This window comes from Triticum dicoccoides, chromosome 5A, assembly GCF_002162155.2.
Source record: "Triticum dicoccoides isolate Atlit2015 ecotype Zavitan chromosome 5A, WEW_v2.0, whole genome shotgun sequence".
Lineage (NCBI taxonomy): Eukaryota > Viridiplantae > Streptophyta > Magnoliopsida > Poales > Poaceae > Triticum > Triticum dicoccoides.
This window is the reverse complement of record NC_041388.1, coordinates 263601341-263612796: the sequence shown is the minus strand read 5'-3', so window position 1 is coordinate 263612796 and position 11456 is coordinate 263601341.

Here is an 11456-nt window from a genome sequence, read left to right as displayed (position 1 = left end):
CGGCTAAGGAATAGATCACGTGGATCAACTTGTGTGTATAGAGGTGCCCCCTGGCTCCGTATATAAAGGAGCCAAGGGGAAGGGGTGCGGCCAGCCCTATGGAGGCGCAGGAGGAGTCCTACTCCTACCGGGAGTAGGACTCCCCCCCCCCAATCCTATTCCAAATAGGATTCCCAAGGGGGAAAGAGAGAGAGAGAGGTGGCCGGCCACCTCTCCTAGTCCTAGTGGGACTAGGGAAGGGGGGAGGCGCGCAGCCCACCATGGGCAGCCCCTTTCACCTTTCCACTAAAGCCCAATAAGGCCCATATGGCTCCCGGGGGGTTCCGGTAACCTCCCGGTAATCCGGTAAAATCCCGATTTCACCCGGAACACTTCCGATATCCAAACATAGGCTTCCAATATATCAATCTTTACCTCTCGACCATTTCGAGACTCCTCATCATGTCCGTGACCACATCCGGGACTCCGAACAACCTTCGGTACATCAAAATGTATAAACTCATAATATAACTGTCATCGTAACCTTAAGCGTGCGGACCCTACGGGTTCGAGAACAATGTAGACATGACCGAGACATGTCTCCGGTCAATAACCAATAGCGGGACCTGGATGCCCATATTGGCTCCTACATATTCTACGAAGATCTTTATCGGTCAGACCGCATAACAACATGCGTTGTTCCCTTTGTCATCGGTATGTTACTTGCCTGAGATTCGATCGTCGGTATCCAATACCTAGTTCAATCTCGTTACCGGCAAGTCTCTTTACTCGTTCCGTAATACATCATCCCGCAACTAACTCATTAGTTGCAATGCTTGCAAGGCTTAAGTGATGTGCATTACCGAGAGGGCCCAGAGATACCTCTTCGACAATCGGAGTGACAAATCCTAATCTCGAAATACCCCAACCCAACATCTACCTTTGGAGACACCTGTAATGCTCCTTTATAATCACCCAGTTACGTTGTCACGTTTGGTAGCACCCAAAGTGTTCCTCCGGCAAACGGGAGTTGCATAATCTCATAGTCATAGGAACATGTATAAGTCATGAAGAAAGCAATAGCAACATACTAAACGATCGGGCGCTAAGCTAATGGAATGGGTCATGTCAATCAGATCATTCAACTAATGATGTGATCCCATTAATCAAATAACAACTCCTTTGTCTATGGTTAGGAAACATAACCATCTTTGATTAACGAGCTAGTCAAGTAGAGGCATACTAGTGACACTCTGTTTGTCTATGTATTCACACATGTATTATGTTTCCGGTTAATACAATTCTAGCATGAATAATAAACATTTATCATGAAATAAGGAAATAAATAATAACTTTATTATTGCCTCTAGGGCCTATTTCCTTCAGTCTCCCACTTGCACTAGAGTCAATAATCTAGATTACACAGTAATGATTCTAACACCCATGGAGCCATGGTGCTGATCATGTTTTGCTCGTGGAAGAGGCTTAGTCAACGGGTCTGCAACATTCAGATCCGTATGTATCTTGCAAATCTCTATGTCTCCCACCTGGACTAGATCCCGGATGGAATTGAAGCGTCTCTTGATGTGCTTGGTTCTCTTGTGAAATCTGGATTCCTTTGCCAAGGCAATTGCACCAGTATTATCACAAAAGATTTTCATTGGACCCGATGCACTAGGTATGACACCTAGATCGGATATGAACTCCTTCATCCAGACTCCTTCATTTGCTGCTTCCGAAGCAGCTATGTACTCCGCTTCACATGTAGATCCCGCTACGACGCTTTGTTTAGAACTGCACCAACTGACAGCTCCACCGTTTAATGTAAACACGTAATCGATTTGCGATTTAGAATCGTCCAGATCAGTGTCAAAGCTTGCATCAATGTAACCATTTATGACGAGCTCTTTGTCACCTCCATATACGAGAAGCATATCCTTAGTCCTTTTCAGGTATTCCAGGATGTTCTTGACTGCTGTCCAGTGATCCACTCCTGGATTACTTTGGTACCTCCCTGCTAGACTTATAGCAAGGCACACATCAGGTCTGGTACACAACATTGCATACATGATAGATCCTATCGCTGATGCATAGGGAACATCTTTCATATTCTCTCTATCTTCTGCAGTGGTCGGGCATTGAGTCTTACTCAATTTCACACCTTGTAACACAGGCAAGAATCCTTTCTTTGCTTGATCCATTTTGAACTTCTTCAAAATTTTGTCAAGGTATGTTGTTTGTGAAAGTCCAATTAAGCGTTTTGATCTATCTCTATAGATCTTAATGCCTAATATGTAAGCAGCTTCACCGAGGTCTTTCATTGAAAAACACTTATTCAAGTATCCCTTTATGCTATCCAGAAATTCTATATCATTTCCAATTAGTAATATGTCATCCACATATAATATTAGAAATGCTACAGAGCTCCCACTCACTTTCTTGTAAATACAGGCTTCTCCAAAAGTCTGCATAAAACCAAATGCTTTGATCACACTATCAAAACGTTTATTCCAACTCCGAGAGGCTTGCACCAGTCCATAAATGGATCGCTGGAGCTTGCACACTTTGTTAGCTCCCTTTGGATCGACAAAACCTTCTGGTTGCATCATATACAACTCTTCTTCCAGAAATCCATTCAGGAATGCAGTTTTGACATCCATCTGCCAAATTTCATAATCATAAAATGCGGCAATTGCTAACATGATTCGGACAGACTTAAGCATCGCTACGGGTGAGAAGGTCTCATCGTAGTCAATCCCTTGAACTTGCCGAAAACCTTTCGCGACAAGTCGAGCTTTGTAGACAGTAACATTACCATCAGCGTCAGTCTTCTTCTTAAAGATCCATTTGTTCTCAATTGCTTGCCGATCATCGAGCAAGTCAACCAAAGTCCATACTTTGTTCTCATACATGGATCCCATCTCAGATTTCATGGCTTCAAGCCACTTTGCGGAATCTGGGCTCACCATTGCTTCTTCATAGTTCGTAGGTTCATCATGATCTAGTAGCATGACTTCCAGAACAGGATTACCGTACCACTCTGGCGCGGATCTTACTCTGGTTGATCTACGAGGTTCAGTAGTATCTTGATCTGAAGTTTCATGATCATTATCATTAGCTTCCTCACTAACTGGTGTAGGTGTCACTGAAACAGTTTTCTGTGATGTACTACTTTCCAGTAAGGGAGCAGGTACAGTTACCTCGTCAAGTTCTACTTTCCTCCCACTCACTTCTTTCGAGAGAAACTCCTTCTCTAGAAAGTTTCCGAATTTAGCAACAAAAGTCTTGCCTTCAGATCTGTGATAGCAGGTGTATCCAATAGTTTCCTTTGAATATCCTATGAAGACACATTTCTCCGATTTGGGTTCGAGCTTATCAGGTTGAAGCTTTTTCACATAAGCATCGCAGCCCCAAACTTTTAGAAACGACAACTTTGGTTTCTTGCCAAACCACAGTTCATAAGGTGTCGTCTCAACGGATTTCGATGGTGCCCTATTTAACGTGAATGTGGCCGTCTCTAGAGCGTATCCCCAAAACGATAGCGGTAAATCAGTAAGAGACATCATAGATCGCACCATATCTAGTAAAGTACGATTACGACGTTCGGACACACCATTACGCTGTGGTGTTCCGGGTGGCGTGAGTTGCGAAACTATTCCACAATTTTTCAAATGTACACCAAACTCGTAACTCAAATATTCTCCTCCACGATCAGATTGTAGAAACTTTATTTTCTTGTTACGATGATTTTCAACTTCACTCTGAAATTCTTTGAACTTTTCAAATGTTTCAGACTTATGTTTCATTAAGTAGATATACCCATATCTGCTTAAATCATCTGTGAAGGTGAGAAAATAACGATATCCGCCACGAGCCTCAATATTCGTCGGACTACATACATCTGTATGTATGATTTCCAACAAATCTGTTGCTCTCTCCATAGTACCGGTGAACGGTGTTTTGGTCATCTTGCCCATGAGGCACGGTTCGCAAGTACCAAGTGATTCATAATCAAGTGGTTCGAAAAGTCCATCAGTATGGAGTTTCTTCATGCGCTTTATACCGATATGACCTAAACGGCAGTGCCACAAATAAGTTGCACTATCATTATCAACTCTGCATCTTTTGGTTTCAACATTATGAATATGTGTATTACTACTATCGAGATTCAATAAGAATAGACCACTCTTCAAGGGTGCATGACCATAAAAGATATTACTCATATAAATAGAACAACCATTATTTCTGATTTAAATGAATAACCGTCTCGCATTAAACAAGATCCAGATATAATGTTCATGCTCAACGCTGGCACCAAATAACAATTATTTAGGTCTAATATTAATCCCGAAGGTAGATGTAGAGGTAGCGTGCCGATCGCGATCACATCGACTTTGGAACCGTTTCCCACGCGCATCGTCACCTCGTCCTTTGCCAGTGCCCGCTTATTCCGTAGTCCCTGTTTCGAGTTGCAAATATTAGCAACAGAACCAGTATCAAATACCCAGGTGCTACTGCGAGCTCTAGTAGGTACACATCAATAACATGTATATCACATATACCTTTGTTCACCTTGCCATCCTTCTTATCCGCCAAATACTTGGGGCAGTTCCGCTTCCAGTGACCAGTCTGCTTGCAGTAGAAGCACTCAGTTTCAGGCTTAGGTCCAGACTTGGGTTTCTTCTCCTGATCAGCAACTTGTCTGCTATTCTTCTTGAAGTTCCCCTTCTTCTTCCCTTTGCCCTTTTTCTTGAAACTAGTGGTCTTGTTGACCATCAACACTTGATGCTCCTTCTTGATTTCTACCTCCGCAGCTTTCAGCATTGCGAAGAGCTCGAGAATGGTCTTGTTCATCCCTTGCATATTATAGTTCATCACGAAGCTCTTGTAGCTTGGTGGCAGTGATTGGAGAATTCTGTCAATGACGCAATCATCCGGAAGATTAACTCCCAATTGAATCAAGTGATTATTATACCCAGACATTTTGAGTATATGCTCACTGACAGAACTGTTCTCCTCCATCTTGCAGCTATAGAACTTATTGGAGACTTCATATCTCTCAATCCGGGCATTTGCTTGAAATATTAACTTCAACTCCTGGAACATCTCATATGCTCCATGACATTCAAAACGTCGTTGAAGTCCCGATTCTAAGCCGTAAAGCATGGCACACTGAACTATCGAGTAGTCATCAGCTTTGCTCTGCCAGACGTTCATAACATCTGGTGTTGCTCCAGCAGCAGGCCTGGCACCCAGCGGTGCTTCCAGGACGTAATTCTTCTGAGCAGCAATGAGGATAATCCTCAAGTTACGGACCCAGTCCGTGTAATTGCTACCATCATCTTTCAACTTTGCTTTCTCAAGGAGCGCATTAAAATTCAATGGAACAACAACACGAGCCATCTATCTACAATCAACATAAACAAGCAAGATACTATCAGGTACTAAGTTCATGATAAATTTAAGTTCAGTTAATCATATTACTTGAGAACTCCCACTTAGATAGACATCCTTCTAATCCTCTAAGTGATCACGTGATCCAAATCAACTAAACCATGTCCGATCATCACGTGAGATGGAGTAGTTTCATGGGTGAACATCGTTATGTTGGTCATATCTACTATATGATTCACGCTCGACCTTTCGGTCTCCGTGTTCCGAGGCCATATCTGTATATGCTTGGCTCGTCAAGTATAACCTGAGTATTCCGCGTGTGCAACTGTTTTGCACCTGTTGTATTTGAACGTAGAGCTTATCACACCCGATCATCACGTGGTGTCTGGGCACGACGAACTTTGGCAACGGTGCATACTCAGGGAGAACACTTCTTGATAATTTAGTGAGAGATCATCTTATAATGCTACCGTCAATCAAAGCAAGATAAGATGCATAAAAGATAAACATCACATGCAATCAATATAAGTGATATGATATGGCCATCATCATCTTGTGCCTGTGATCTCCATCTCCGAAGCACCGTCATGATCACCATCGTCACCGGCGCGACACCTTGATCTCCATCGTAGCATCGTTGTCGTCTCGCCAATCTTATGCTTCCACGACTATCACTACCGCTTAGTAATAAAGTAAAGCATTACATCGCGATTGCATTGCATACAATAAGGCGACAACCATATGGCTCCTGCCAGTTGCCGATAACTCGGTTACAAAACATGATCATCTCATACAATAAAATTTAGCATCATGCCTTGACCATATCACATCACAACATGCCCTGCAAAAACAAGTTAGACGTCCTCTACTTTGTTGTTGCAAGTTTTACGTGGCTGCTACGGGCTTAAGCAAGAACCAATCTCACCTACGCATCAAAACCACAATGATAGTTTGTGAAATAGACTCCGTTTTAACCTTCGCAAGGACCGGGTGTAGTCACACCTGGTTCAACTAAAGTTGGAGAGACAGTCGCCCGCAAGCCACCTGTGTGCAAAGCACGTCGGGGGAACCGGTCTCGCGTAAGCGTACGTGTAATGTTGGTCCGCGTCGTCTCGTCCAACAATGCCGCTGAACCAAAGTATGACATGCTGGTAGGAAGTATGACTTATATCGCCCACAACTCACTTGTGTTCTACTCGTGCATATAACATCAACATAAATAACCTAGGCTCGGATGCCACTGTTGGGTTTCGTAGTAATTTCAAAAAAATTCCTACGCACACGCAAGATCATGTGATGCATAGCAACGAGAGGGGAGAGTGTTGTCTACGTACCCACGCAGACCGACTGCGAAAGTGTTGACGCAACGTAGAGGAAGTAGTCGTACGTCTTCACGATCCAACCGATCAAGTACCGAAACTACGGCACCTCCGAGTTCGAGCACACGTTCAGCTCGATGACGATCCCCGGACTCTGATCCAGCAAAGTGTCGGGGAAGAGTTCCGTCAGCACGACGGCGTGGTGAAGATCTTGATGCACTACAGCAGCAGGGCTTCGCCTAAACTCCGCTACAGTATTATCGAGGAATATGGTGGCTGGGGGCACCGCACACGGCTAAGGAATAGATCACGTGGATCAACTTGTGTGTCTAGAGGTGCCCCCTGCCTCCGTATATAAAGGAGCCAAGGGGAAGGGGTGCGGCCAGCCCTATGGAGGCGCAGGAGGAGTCCTACTCCTACCGGGAGTAGGACTCCCCCCCCCCCAATCCTATTCCAAATAGGATTCCCAAGGGGGAAAGAGAGAGAGGTGGCCGGCCACCTCTCCTAGTCCTAGTGGGACTAGGGAAGGGGGGAGGCGCGCAGCCCACCATGGGCAGCCCCTTTCACCTTTCCACTAAAGCCCAATAAGGCCCATATGGCTCCCGGGGGGTTCCGGTAACCCCCCGGTAATCCGGTAAAATCCCGATTTCACCCGGAACACTTCCGATATCCAAACATAGGCTTCCAATATATCAATCTTTACGTCTCGACCATTTCGAGACTCCTCGTCATGTCCGTGATCACATCCGGGACTCCGAACAACCTTCGGTACATCAAAATGTATAAACTCATAATATAACTGTCATTGTAACCTTAAGCGTGCGGACCCTACGGGTTCGAGAACAATGTAGACATGACCGAGACATGTCTCCGGTCAATAACCAATAGCGGGACCTGGATGCCCATATTGGCTCCTACATATTCTACGAAGATCTTTATCGGTCAGACCGCATAACAACATACGTTGTTCCCTTTGTCATCGGTATGTTACTTGCCCGAGATTCGATCGTCGGTATCCAATACATAGTTCAATCTCGTTACGGCAAGTCTCTTTACTCGTTCCGTAATACATCATCCCGCAACTAACTCATTAGTTGCAATGCTTGCAAGGCTTAAGTGATGTGCATTACCGAGAGGGCCCAGAGATACCTCTCCGACAATCGGAGTGACAAATCCTAATCTTGAAATACGCCAACCCAACGTCTACCTTTGGAGACACCTGTAATGCTCCTTTATAATCACCCAGTTATGTTGTGACGTTTGGTAGCACCCAAAGTGTTCCTCCGGCAAACGGGAGTTGCATAATCTCATAGTCATAGGAACATGTATAAGTCATGAAGAAAGCAATAGCAACATACTAAACGATCGGGTGCTAAGCTAATGGAATGGGTCATGTCAATCAGATCATTCAACTAATGATGTGATCCCGTTAATCAAATAACAACTCCTTTGTCTATGGTTAGGAAACATAACCATCTTTGATTAACGAGCTAGTCAAGTAGAGGCATACTAGTGACACTCTGTTTGTCTATGTATTCACACATGTATTATGTTTCCGGTTAATACAATTCTAGCATGAATGATAAACATTTATCATGAAATAAGGAAATAAATAATAACTTTATTATTGCCTCTAAGGCATATTTCCTTCAGTCTCCCACTTGCACTAGAGTCAATAATCTAGATTACACAGTAATGATTCTAACACCCATGGAGCCTTGGTGCTGATCATGTTTTGCTCGTGGAAGAGGCTTAGTCAACAGGTCTGCAACATTCAGATCCATATGTATCTTGCAGATCTCTATGTCTCCCACCTGGACTAGATCCCGGATGGAATTGAAGCGTCTCTTGATGTGCTTGGTTCTCTTGTGAAATCTGGATTCCTTTGCCAAGGCAATTGCACCAGTATTATCACAAAAGATTTTCATTGGACCCGATGCACTAGGTATGACACCTAGATCGGATATGAACTCCTTCATCCAGACTCCTTCATTTGCTGCTTCCGAAGCAGCTATGTACTCCGCTTCACATGTAGATCCCGCTACGACGCTTTGTTTAGAACTGCACCAACTGACAGCTCCACCGTTTAATGTAAACACGTATCCGGTTTGCGATTTAGAATCGTCCAGATCAGTGTCAAAGCTTGCATCAACATAACCATTTATGACGAGCTCTTTGTCACCTCCATATACGAGAAGCATATCCTTAGTCCTTTTCAGGTATTCTAGGATGTTCTTGACTGCTGTCCAGTGATCCACTCCTGGATTACTTTGGTACCTCCCTGCTAGACTTATAGCAAGGCACACATCAGGTCTGGTACACAGCATTGCATACATGATAGATCCTATCGCTGATGCATAGGGAACATCTTTCATATTCTCTCTATCTTCTGCAGTGGTCGGGCATTGAGTCTTACTCAATTTCACACCTTGTAACACAGGCAAGAATCCTTTCTTTGCTTGATCCATTTTGAACTTCTTCAAAATTTTGTCAAGGTATGTTGTTTGTGAAAGTCCAATTAAGCGTTTTGATCTATCTCTATAGATCTTAATGCCTAATATGTAAGCAGCTTCACCGAGGTCTTTCATTGAAAAACTCTTATTCAAGTATCCCTTTATGCTATCCAGAAATTCTATATCATTTCCAATTAGTAATATGTCATCCACATATAATATTAGAAATGCTACAGAGCTCCCACTCACTTTCTTGTAAATACAGGCTTCTCCGAAAGTCTGTATAAAACCAAATGCTTTGATCACACTATCAAAACGTTTATTCCAACTCCGAGAGGCTTGCACCAGTCCACAAATGGATCGCTGGAGCTTGCACACTTTGTTAGCTCCCTTTGGATCGACAAAACCTTCTGGTTGCATCATATACAACTCTTCTTCCAGAAATCCATTCAGGAATGCAGTTTTGACATCCATCTGCCAAATTTCATAATCATAAAATGCGGCAATTGCTAACATGATTCGGACAGACTTAAGCATCGCTACGGGTGAGAAGGTCTCATCGTAGTCAATCCCTTGAACTTGCCGAAAACCTTTCGCGACAAGTCGAGCTTTGTAGACAGTAACATTACCATCAGCGTCAGTCTTCTTCTTAAAGATCCATTTGTTCTCAATTGCTTGCCGATCATCGGGCAAGTCAACCAAAGTCCATACTTTGTTCTCATACATGGATCCCATCTCAGATTTCATGGCTTCAAGCCACTTTGCGGAATCTGGGCTCACCATTGCTTCTTCATAGTTCGTAGGTTCATCATGATCTAGTAGCATGACTTCCAGAACAGGATTACCGTACCACTCTGGCGCGATCTTACTCTGGTTGATCTACGAGGTTCAGTAGTATCTTGATCTGAAGTTTCATGATCATTATCATTAGCTTCCTCACTAACTGGTGTAGGTGTCACTGAAATAGTTTTCTGTGATGTACTACTTTCCAGTAAGGGAGCAGGTACAGTTACCTCGTCAAGTTCTACTTTCCTCCCACTCACTTCTTTCGAGAGAAACTCCTTCTCTAGAAAGTTTCCGAATTTAGCAACAAAAGTCTTGCCTTCGGATCTGTGATAGAAGGTGTATCCAATAGTTTCCTTTGGATATCCTATGAAGACACATTTCTCCGATTTGGGTTTGAGCTTATCAGGTTGAAGCTTTTTCACATAAGCATCGCAGCCCCAAACTTTTAGAAACGACAACTTTGGTTTCTTGCCAAACCACAGTTCATAAGGTGTCGTCTCAACGGATTTCGATGGTGCCCTATTTAACGTGAATGCGGCCGTCTCTAGAGCGTATCCCCAAAATGATAGCGGTAAATCAGTAAGAGACATCATAGATCGCACCATATCTAGTAAAGTACGATTACGACGTTCGGACACACCATTACGCTGTGGTGTTCCGGGTGGCGTGAGTTGCGAAACTATTCCACAATTTTTCAAATGTACACCAAACTCGTAACTCAAATATTCTCCTCCACGATTAGATCGTAGAAACTTTATTTTCTTGTTACGATGATTTTCAACTTCACTCTGAAATTCTTTGAACTTTTCAAATGTTTCAGACTTATGTTTCATTAAGTAGATATACCCATATCTGCTTAAATCATCTGTGAAGGTGAGAAAATAACGATATCCGCCACGAGCCTCAATATTCGTCGGACCACATACATCTGTATGTATGATTTCCAACAAATCTGTTGCTCTCTCCATAGTACCGGAGAACGGTGTTTTGGTCATCTTGCCCATGAGGCACGGTTCGCAAGTACCAAGTGATTCATAATCAAGTGGTTCCAAAAGTCCATGAGTATGGAGTTTCTTCATGCGCTTTATACCGATATGACCTAAACGGCAGTGCCACAAATAAGTTGCACTATCATTATCAACTCTGCATCTTTTGGTTTCAACATTATGAATATGTGTATTACTACTATCGAGATTCAATAAGAATAGACCACTCTTCAAGGGTGCATGACCATAAAAGATATTACTCATATAAATAGAACAACCATTATTCTCTAATTTAAATGAATAACCGTCTCGCATTAAACAAGATCCAGATATAATGTTCATGCTCAACGCTGGCACCAAATAACAATAGAAAAAGAGTGTAAGAAAAATAAATAAGGGAAAAGGCAGAGGTGCTTTTGTGCACTTTGGCCCGTCTAAGAATAGTGCAGCCCAGCCCAACCTGGGCCTTCTTCTAGCTCGCTACAGGGGCAAAGAGGTCCGTGGCACACATCCAGGGCGCCATGGCCGTGGAAGGACAC